The following is a 10,183-nucleotide window of genomic DNA, read 5'->3' as shown; positions in this document are numbered from 1 at the left end:
ATATTGCAGCCATAAAATGACTGACTTTTATATATCGGTAGTTGAAATTGAGTTGTCCTTTATTAAATATTACTGATCAAGAAACAACCATGTTACTTCACCATAAAATTTTATTTTCTTAGTTAAATAAAATTTACTTGATTCGTTTACATGATTTTTGTAATATGACATTTGTCTTTGTATGACCGGTACGTATATCATAAAGATTTTTCTTTTTTTTTCTTTTTTTTATTTATTTATTTCTTTTTTTTTAGTTAGGTTGAATTCTGGACTTGCACCAGATTTTTATCTTACTATCAGATTAGCAACCATAAACTACATCATTCAACATTTTAGAAATGACCAAGCCAACATGGTAAAGAAAAGAGGTTGGCTTTGATTTACAATCACAAATTCTTGATACATATACAAGAATATCAACAAGTTACAAAGAAAAAAAAATATATTGAAGCCATTGCATCAATTATTGGGTGACCACCATCATTCTCTCAAATTACATTCGAGCGATGACCAAATAGGACAGATAATAAAATAAATTTCTAATGGGGAATCTGTTATTTCCTTTAGTAAAACATCTCAACAACATTGAAGTATATTGCATAATGGATGTGTATGGAAAATGAAGTTTTATTAGCAGTTTTGATGTCCATTATGGTGTTTGTGTGATCGGACTAAAAACATTCTTTCACACATTTAATGGTACAAACAGAATGAGAGTTTGAATAATGCAATTAAAGACTGACAATAGAATAATTTATTGGGATTAATCAGTAGGATTGGTGATTATTAGATAATGCCATGTCAGATTGTGTATGTTGATAATTGTGTGTGTGGTGTGTGTGTGTGCAGACTTCATGGTAGTAGTAAATTGAATACGTTAATTTAAGAAAAACAAAATTTAATTATAAAAGTTTTAATAAGTTTTAACTAAATCAAATAGGTTGAGCCAAGATGGCAACTGATTTAAGACTCCTTCTTTTTGTGAAGGATCTCCATCACTTTTAAATCATCATTTGCATCAACATATATCTGAAACAATTTGGTTAGTAGTTATCGTCTCAATCATTTTATTTCTATTGTGAAATCTATGCATAAATGCTATTTTAGTTCAAATTTGTTTTTGTTTTTTGTTTTTTTTTAATTGGTGCAAGTCCAGAATTAAACCTAATTTTTAAAAAATACAGAAAAATCTTTATGATGTATGTATCCATCACTGAAACAAAAATGTTGTATTCCAAAACTCGCATAAATTGATAAATATTTTTTTTTATGATGAAGCGAGAACAGTCTGTTCTGAACCGCCACATTAAATAAAGGGAGACAACTAAATGAAATAAATTCGAGATTTTAAATAATATTAACAATGTATTATTAATCACTAAAAATGATTTTCTATAGAAAAAAAAAAAAAACTTGATCCATTTACATAAATTTTTTAAGTATGACATTTTCGTTTCGTGACCGGTATGTGCATCATTAAGATTTTTTAATGTTTTAATTAGACTGAATTCTGGATAAGGACCTTTTAATTTTCAGAAGATTTTTTTTTTTTTTTTTTTTAAATCACAAGTCATTGTTATGCTAACCACATTGACAAAATAGATGTCTGTTGAAGCCTTAGCTGCAATCCTTTTGGAATTGTCAGTTTAGATCAGTTCTGACCGATTCTTACTTCAAAGTATTAGTAGTAAATATTAGTTGTAGCCAAATGGTCCCTGCTATGTGTGCGTTTAGTTCATTCTGCAATTATAAAATCTTAAATTGGCAGACGTACATAAATTTAAATCTTTTCTATGACTCTTTTCTGATGCTTTTGAAATTCATGACACCATGTCTACATAAAGAGACAAACAAAATAAAATAACCAAAGATCTGCATTCCAAGTATTAATGCTGTGTTTTCATCTACAAGTACAATCTTGGATAAAGTTTAAGGTAGCATTTACTTTGAGTATTTTTTTCACATTCCCAAATCTCAAAATCTGATGTGCTTTAGGTTTGTTGTTGTCCTTTTTTTTTTTTTTAAGAAATAGAGGGCATCAGAAGAAGAGAGAGAGAGAGAGAAAAAATAAAACTATAACTTACTTTCATTGTCATGATCTGTTAAGTTTTAAAAAAAAAAAAAAAAGAGGAAAAATAAACGTGACCTACTTTTAATTTAAAAAAAACTGGTACATTAAAATTTCAAAAATAAAACCTGGACTTACTTTCATTGCAAAGATCTGATATCATTAAAAAGATGACAAATTAAACCTTACCCTGCGATCAGTATTAATATTTGTTGAGTTTTAAAAAAAAAAAATTTTTAAAACCACAACCTACTTTCATTAAGATCTGATGTTGTTAAACAAAGAACAAAAAAAAAAAACTTTAACCTATTTTCAAGATCTGACAATTAAAGAATAAATAAAATCATAACCAAATTCTGACATCATTTTGGACATAGACCATCAGTTTGATATTTCATCTGACTTTTCATAGATGTATTGTTACAATAATATTATATTTCTACATTATTAATATTGTGCTCTTGATTTTTATGGATGCAAATATCTGACAATATGGAGAATCAGTGGCGTATGGAAAAGTGCTCAAGTTGTCGACCATTTATTCTGTGACCAAGATTTGCCTTTAAGAGATTCAACTTAAGATCTTTTCTATACATATTGTGATGTGATGTTTTTCAATATTTTTAGGAGTGAAAAAAGGGGCTTAAGTAGCACTATTGAAACATTCCTTTTGTTTTTTAAAGCACATTAAAAAAATTTTTTTTATTAATATTGATAATTTAAATAACAGAAAAATCATGTTTAAAAAGCTAAAGATCGTTCCATCACTTTTTATAATGAAAATAAATAAAATAACATATTACTAAAACAAAGGGCCGTAATATGTTTTTATTGCAGAGTCATGTCCCGTTATACATATTTTACATACTAAAAATATTAAGGGAGGTAACTCTGTCTAACAACGTATATGGTACAGGTATAACACTATTTTTTCTTTATATTTTTGCACATCGTTTCAAATTGAACCCTTTATTTATTCAAGTGGTTTAGTTTAAGACTGTATGGGTTGTTGAGTTTGTCAGAAGGATTTTTGAATTTAAAAAAAAAATGCACCTGAAGAAGGTTGGAAGTTTAATGTTTACATTATAAAAATAAATAAATAACAATAGCACCTAAGATGAGAATAATACTCCAAACAATAAAAATACGACAAACTATCAGTAGTCTCATTCACCTCTTTCTCCCACCATTTAAAACGTTTATTAGATAAATAAGCAAACAAGATCATCAGTTTTAGTATTATTAAAAATGTTTTCTATTTTAAAATATTTGTCATCTTATTCGTATAGAGAGGAATATATATTGGATATTTTCTCTCTATCTCTCTCTCTCCAATATTTTCAACATTTTCTACATTCAAAACCAAAGGCATAATATTAGAATATTAACATTATACTTCTGATATAATAAATCCACTAAGAAATATTATGTCTTGTCTCATGCATTTAATAGATGCATTTCAGTATTCCAATTGACATATCTTGTACATTACAAAATGGTTCATCATATAAAAGTTAGAATCACTTACTAGACACCATACTAGAATATTTTGCTCTCTACAAGGATTTGTCAGGATAATCTGATATGAGGATACTTTTTCCTACAAGTAAACCCTGACCAACTATTTAAGATAACATAGAATTTAAAGCCAAAATAAGATCTCCTTGACACTGCTATATACTGGCTCATACGAGAAATAGTTCACTTTCTCCGAGTGATGTTACCTCAAGTAACAGTACTTAGCTGAATACTCCACCAGAATAAATGAATTCTTATCCTGGAATCCGCTAAGATCAAGGGACCACAAGAAAGATAACATATTTAACTGATTAATTGGGGGCAGTGAAAAAAATTAACATTCTTCACTTCTTTAATAATTTAACATTCGAGAATGAAAAAGAAGAATTCAATTGAACATTCGGATATCTATGTATCTCATAGAGATCAAGTGTTAGCCCCCAGGAAGAGAGCTCCTTTTGATTGCTGAGAACTTAATAAAAAAAATATATATTAAAAGAAATGAGTTTTCATAGTTAACACGATGTTCATTCATATGCAAATAGAATGATAGCTTTTTCCAAGACTAATCACTGATTATTATAATATAAAATTAGAATATTCTTCAGAAGTCTTTTTTACAACAGGGCTGCATGACATTTTGTTTCCTCTTGTTTATATTAAGGATAAAAAAAAGAACTTTTGCTTTTAAACTTTAATTCAGTTTAGTAGTTGCTCTCTGTTCAATAGCTTAAAGGCCTGAGGCTGCTTCTTGCTTTTCTGAAAATCAAAACAATGGTTCAACTGTAAAACATGGTGGTTGAAACTTGATATTTTGGGATTGTTATTTTGCGTCTAATGGAAAGACTGAAAGAAAATGGGATTGTGAAACAAGACGAGTTCATCTAAATACAAAATAGGAACGTCAGTCTGAAGCTGTTTGTTTCACAAAAGGATGACGTCATCTTGTTTGTTAGCGTTCATACTTGACACAGTCTATCCATAGCCATTTTTTTAGAAGGAAATGACCTTGCATCTGTCGGGCTATGGTTTGATTCTAAGTAATCTTAAGGAATCTACCCTCCCAGGTCGTTGCCGCCTGTCTTTTTGGGTCGGGTAAGTTTATTGCTTACTGCCTGAATTTTTAAAGGGCTAGAGGGCCTCTCCTTTAACAGCGCTGGCTTAACTCTACCCCAGCTTTCAACCTTGTGTCACAGATTCCTGCGATGGGAAGGAAGTAAATATTTACTGGATGATCTCATAAAACGATTACATCATCCATTAAAATGGAGCATTGCACTTGATCTTGGACCTGACCAGACATGGAGAAAAGAAGGCTGCATCTTGAATATTTGTCCTGCACCATGTCTTGAACTGGTGGCGCCCATCCTTCTCCAGTTTGTCATTTGACATCTGTTTTCATTGTTATGAATTTCACTCGCATTGCTTGTCAACCCATGGTGCATGCATGGTCTTTGGGAAATGGCTTAATAAAACACTTGTCTGTATTTCCTAATGAGTGTTCTTTACCTCAACCACCTCTTCGAAAGAAAGAAAGAAGAAAAAAAAATCTCATGCAGCTCTGTCATTTTTCTTTCTGTAAGGTGAGTAAAATTCACAAGCAATAATAAAATAGTTTAGAATTTTTTTTTTCTCCCCCCCACCAGATTATATTTGCTTTTTTTTTTTTTTTTTTTTTTTTTTTTTCAGACTCTCATGCTCTAAATTCTCCAACACTGACTTTCCATAATATATATTTCAAAGAAAACTCAATTTTATGCATGATGGTAAATTGTTGTTGTTCTGGCAGGTGACTTTTAGCAATGTCGATGTTTATCATCCAGGTTTTGTCTCTTAAATGTTTTCTGTTATGGGAAAAAAAGGGTTCCTATTCAGAATTCAATCTAAAAAGAAAAAAAAAGGAGATTTTTAAATACAGAAAAATATTTATGGTGTACATATCCGTTACAGAACGTAAATGTCATGTTTCAAAAATTACATAAACTGATCAAGTAGTTATTCTTTTTAACTAAGAGAATCAAATATTATGAGAAAGTGAGATATTGTTTTGATCCAACATTTATAATAAAGGAACACAACTCAATTCAAACTACCGAGAATTTAAAATCAATATTGTAATGTCCACAGTATACTATAAATCACTAAAACTTATTAAAAAATGATTTTCTATAGAAAAACTATTTGATCAATTTATGAGATTTTTGTAATGTGACATTTTCGTTCCATGATGGGTATGTAACAACATAACGCTTCCTGTATTTTTTTTTTTTTTTTTTTAAGGTTGAACTCTGGACTTAGATTTAAAAAAAAAACAAAAAACAGTTTGTTTTAGATGAAAAAAGAAATTTGTAATTCCTCAGGAAATAAAACTGAACATTTCCTGCTTAAACTGATTTTGCTATTAAAAGAATAAAAAAATCAACAAAATTTTCAGTTTCTTAGTTTAATCACTTTTTTTTTATTTTATTTATTTATTTTTCTTTAATACCACACTACACCTCACCTCAATGGAGGAGATAATTCCTGGGGAAGAGTTGTCTCATGACAACAGAACAGATACTACACTACCCACTCTTAAAATGGGCTAGGTCATATCACATAACTGATGCTACATTTACTCTCTAAAAAATAGAGAATGTAATGCCTGAGCATATCCTGACAACAGATACTATATGAATTTTCCAGTGAAAAAAGTGCCCCCCCCCCCATGAATTGAACACTGAAAGATAGTTCAATAGTCTGAAATAGTATAGCAAACTGAATTAAGCATTAAAATATAGTTTTGGTTTTAGGCAAACAATTACTAAATCTCTGTTAATAACAGATATCAATATACCAGTCAAATTTTGTTAAATATTTCATCTAATAATTTCCAAAAGTACTTTTTTTTTTTTTTTTTTTTTTTTTTTTTCTTTCTTTTTAGACCATTATTTCTGAATTCATTAGATTCTGTCTAAAAAATATCTAAAATTTCAAGTGTTTAGACTGAAAATTGTCGGGAGTTCCCAAAGGTCAAATCGTTTAACTGTGACCCCTTAATCACCAAATTTCTGGTCGATCACATCGATTTTCCCAAATCTCAATACCCTGTATATCAAATTTCGAGTCTATAGACTTAAAATTGACAGTTATTGCATAGGGAAATGTGCATACACAGACACTTTCACTTATATATATATATATATATATATAAACTTTTCTCATACATGAACATGAAAATAAATACTTTTTGTATTTGCATGGATCGGTGATCTTGTAAACCAATGCAGTTCAAATGAAAACATTATGTTGAAATTACTTTAACTTCCCAAGATCACAAAAACTTATCAAGTAGATGTGCTAGATCCATAATTGCATTTGTTTTAAAAATGGTGGACCTTAATTTAAGTAAAGGGAGATAAGTCTTTTTTCATATTGAACTGGTCGCACAGCTATTCCACATTAAAACATATGATAAAACTCAATAATTGAATAAATTTTAATTTTATTTGTAATTATTTTCAACTGGATCACTTTTTTTTTAGGGGGGGAGTATTAATTTCCATATGACACGTTAGTATGTAATAATGTTTTCACCTGAAATGTGTTAGTTTAAAAAATCGGCAATCTACACAAGCACCTTTTTTGGCACTTCTACACTATCCGAATGAAATTTCGGAAACCGTAAAACTGAATTCCACATAAAAACAATGGTATCTACATATTCCTCGTATTTTTAAGATGATTATATCCAAAAATTATGAAAATCGATACGGTAGAAAATTATTTATTAAAGAAAATAAAAAATAGAATTTGATGAAAACGATCGTAAAACACAGGAGAATTCGAAAGAGGTAATTTCACATTCTGATTTAAACAAAATGGCGGAAAATTTTCACCTGGCAACACGATTAAAGTTGTTTTCTTTAATAATTCAGTAATATTCAGGTAATTTCGACTGCATAATTTGGAAGCTAACATTGTAATTCATTAGAATTGACAAAAAAATCAGTTTAAACCATTGTTTTGTTTTTTTTTATCTGAAAACTTAATTTAGCGACTACAAAATTTCATCCCAGTTCTGTAGAAGCGCCCTTTTTTTATATGTTGTTTCCGGTTAAAAAGTATATGTATGCAATGTTTATTTTCCAATATTTTTAGAGTTGAAGAAAAACATAAAAAGTCTCCAAAGCACTGTTGAAACATTTCTTTTGTTTTCTACGATACATTCAAAATTGTATTTTAATGACAATTTAAATAATACAACACATAATATTTATGTTTTAACAAGCGAAACTTATTCCATCATTTAATAATGAAAAACAAGCTGTGTGTGCTTGATCCCCTTCTGGTGCTGCATGTGAGATGATACCACAAAAAATAGTGAAGAAATGATGTATGTGAGAAATGTCTAGGGTCAACGTTGCCTTCACATTTTCACCAAGTTTCAGAAAAATCTAATAGATGGGGCAAAAGTTATGGGTAAAAAGTGTCATTTTTTTGCAATTTTGGAGCATTCATGACCCCTTTTGAGCTCCTGGGAACGCCGAATCCCAGTGAAAGTGGACGAACAGTGCAGTTTCACGCCTTAAGACATGTATATTTTAATTCAGCACCATGGAAAACCACTGTATAGAAATACATATAAAGTTTTTGAGTAATATGAAAAAAGAACTCCAAAAAGGCATTTTTTTAACCCTAAAAATTCGAGAAGAATGCGAACCAGAATTTTGCTCGGGTCACCCATACTGAATTTATATTAAGACTAATGGCCTACACATTTTGGCCAAGTTTCAGGAAAATCTAATGGATGGATCAAACGTTATGGGCAAAAAATGTAATTTGGGGGCATTTTTGACATCCTGGGGACGCCGATCCCAGTGTAAATGGATTATGATGCAGTTTCAGGCCTTAATACATGTATATTTGAGTTGATCACTGTGGAAAACAATTATATAGTCTGGCATATCAAGTTTTTGTTGAGAAATATGAAAAAAGAGCCACAAAAAGGGGCGTTTTTATCACTGAAAGTCCTCGGGGACGCAAACCAAAATTTTGCAAGGGTCACCCACACTGGATTTATATTAAGAATAATGGGCTCGACATTTTGGCCAAGTTTCAGAAAAATCTAATGGATGGATCCAAAGTTATGGGGGGCAAAACGTGTCATTTTTAGCCATTTTGAGGCATTTTTGACCTCTTTTGAGCCCCTGGGGACGCAACGGGAATTTTTGCAAAAAAAAGTTTTTTTTACTGTGCACATGTATTTAATGAAATACAATTTGTGGCAAAATTTCAGGAAAAACTAATGGACGGTTATCTGGCAATCGTCCGGACTAACATCCGCCACTGAAAACATAGGTCCCTCTCCGATAAATCGGGTGACCAAAAAAAAAAAAAAAAAAAAGATTACAGAAAACTAAGGAAGGTAATAAGATTTTCGCGGCAGAATTATGTCCCTTTATAAATATTTTGTATGCTAAAAATGTTAAGGGAGGTAACTTTGTCTAACAATAAAATATATGGTAGAGCTTTTGCACCATTAGTTCTAAAGGCTTGCCGGATTAACTGTTTTGCAGGAATATCCGATTTCACTTTAATAATAATTTATCAGCACATTAATTATACACCTACCATGTCGCTAAAGTATCATGGATTGCTAGAAGCTTCTTTTTTTTTCAGCAGTCTAAACGTTTTTTTTTTGTTTTTTTTATTATTATTATTATTATTATTATTATTATTATTATTTAGGATTAAATTTAAACAAAATAAGGTAGAATTCTTTTTGAATATTATCAAGACAAGAATAAGGATCAATGAGACAGAAATGATTATCAGCTGAAAAACTTAGGAGCACTATGGGAGTACTTATATTGGTCAATGATATGAACTACGTTTGATTGCTTATGTGGCAGGTCATAACAAGGACTTGTTGACATTGAATTTGAAGACAAGTTGTAATCAACAGGGAAGCAGTTCTACGGTAATGTTGTCTACAAGAAGGAAGCTTTTGCAAAGAAGTTGTACATATTTTGTTCTAATAGAAAGACTAGAGATCTTACTGTAAATATCTTATAAGGAAAAAAAAAAAAAAAAACACTGGTGCTCATTTGAGCACCTTCCATTGAAATAGATAGACTAGAGAGAAACTATCAACGAACTGCTGGTATATAAAAGAGGTCACACACACTAGACCAGTGGTTCCCAACTCTTTTTTTTACATGGCAGCACATTATTGAGGTATAAAAATTTTTGCGCCACATCTATCACAAAAAATAAATATTTTCAGCACTTCTACACTATTGGGATGAAATTTTGGAAATCGTAATATTGAATTTCACATGAAAACAATGGTATCTATGTATTCCTCATATTTTTAAGATTATATCCAAAAATTACGAAAATCGATGAGGTAAAAAATTATTTATTAAAGAAAATAAAAAATAGAATTTGATGAAAATGATCGTAAGATGCAGGAGAGTTTAAAAGGGAGGTAATTTTCGTTTTGATTTAAACAAAATGGCAGAAAATTTTCACTTGCTAACACGATAAAAGTAGGTTATTTTTGTCTTTTTTTTAATAATTCAGTAATATTCAGGTAAATCCAACTGTATAATT

Source organism: Euprymna scolopes, chromosome 36 (assembly GCF_053919585.1).
Source record: "Euprymna scolopes isolate OS-2025 chromosome 36, ASM5391958v1, whole genome shotgun sequence".
Classification (NCBI taxonomy): domain Eukaryota; kingdom Metazoa; phylum Mollusca; class Cephalopoda; order Sepiida; family Sepiolidae; genus Euprymna; species Euprymna scolopes.
Note: the sequence above shows the minus strand (reverse complement) of the source record.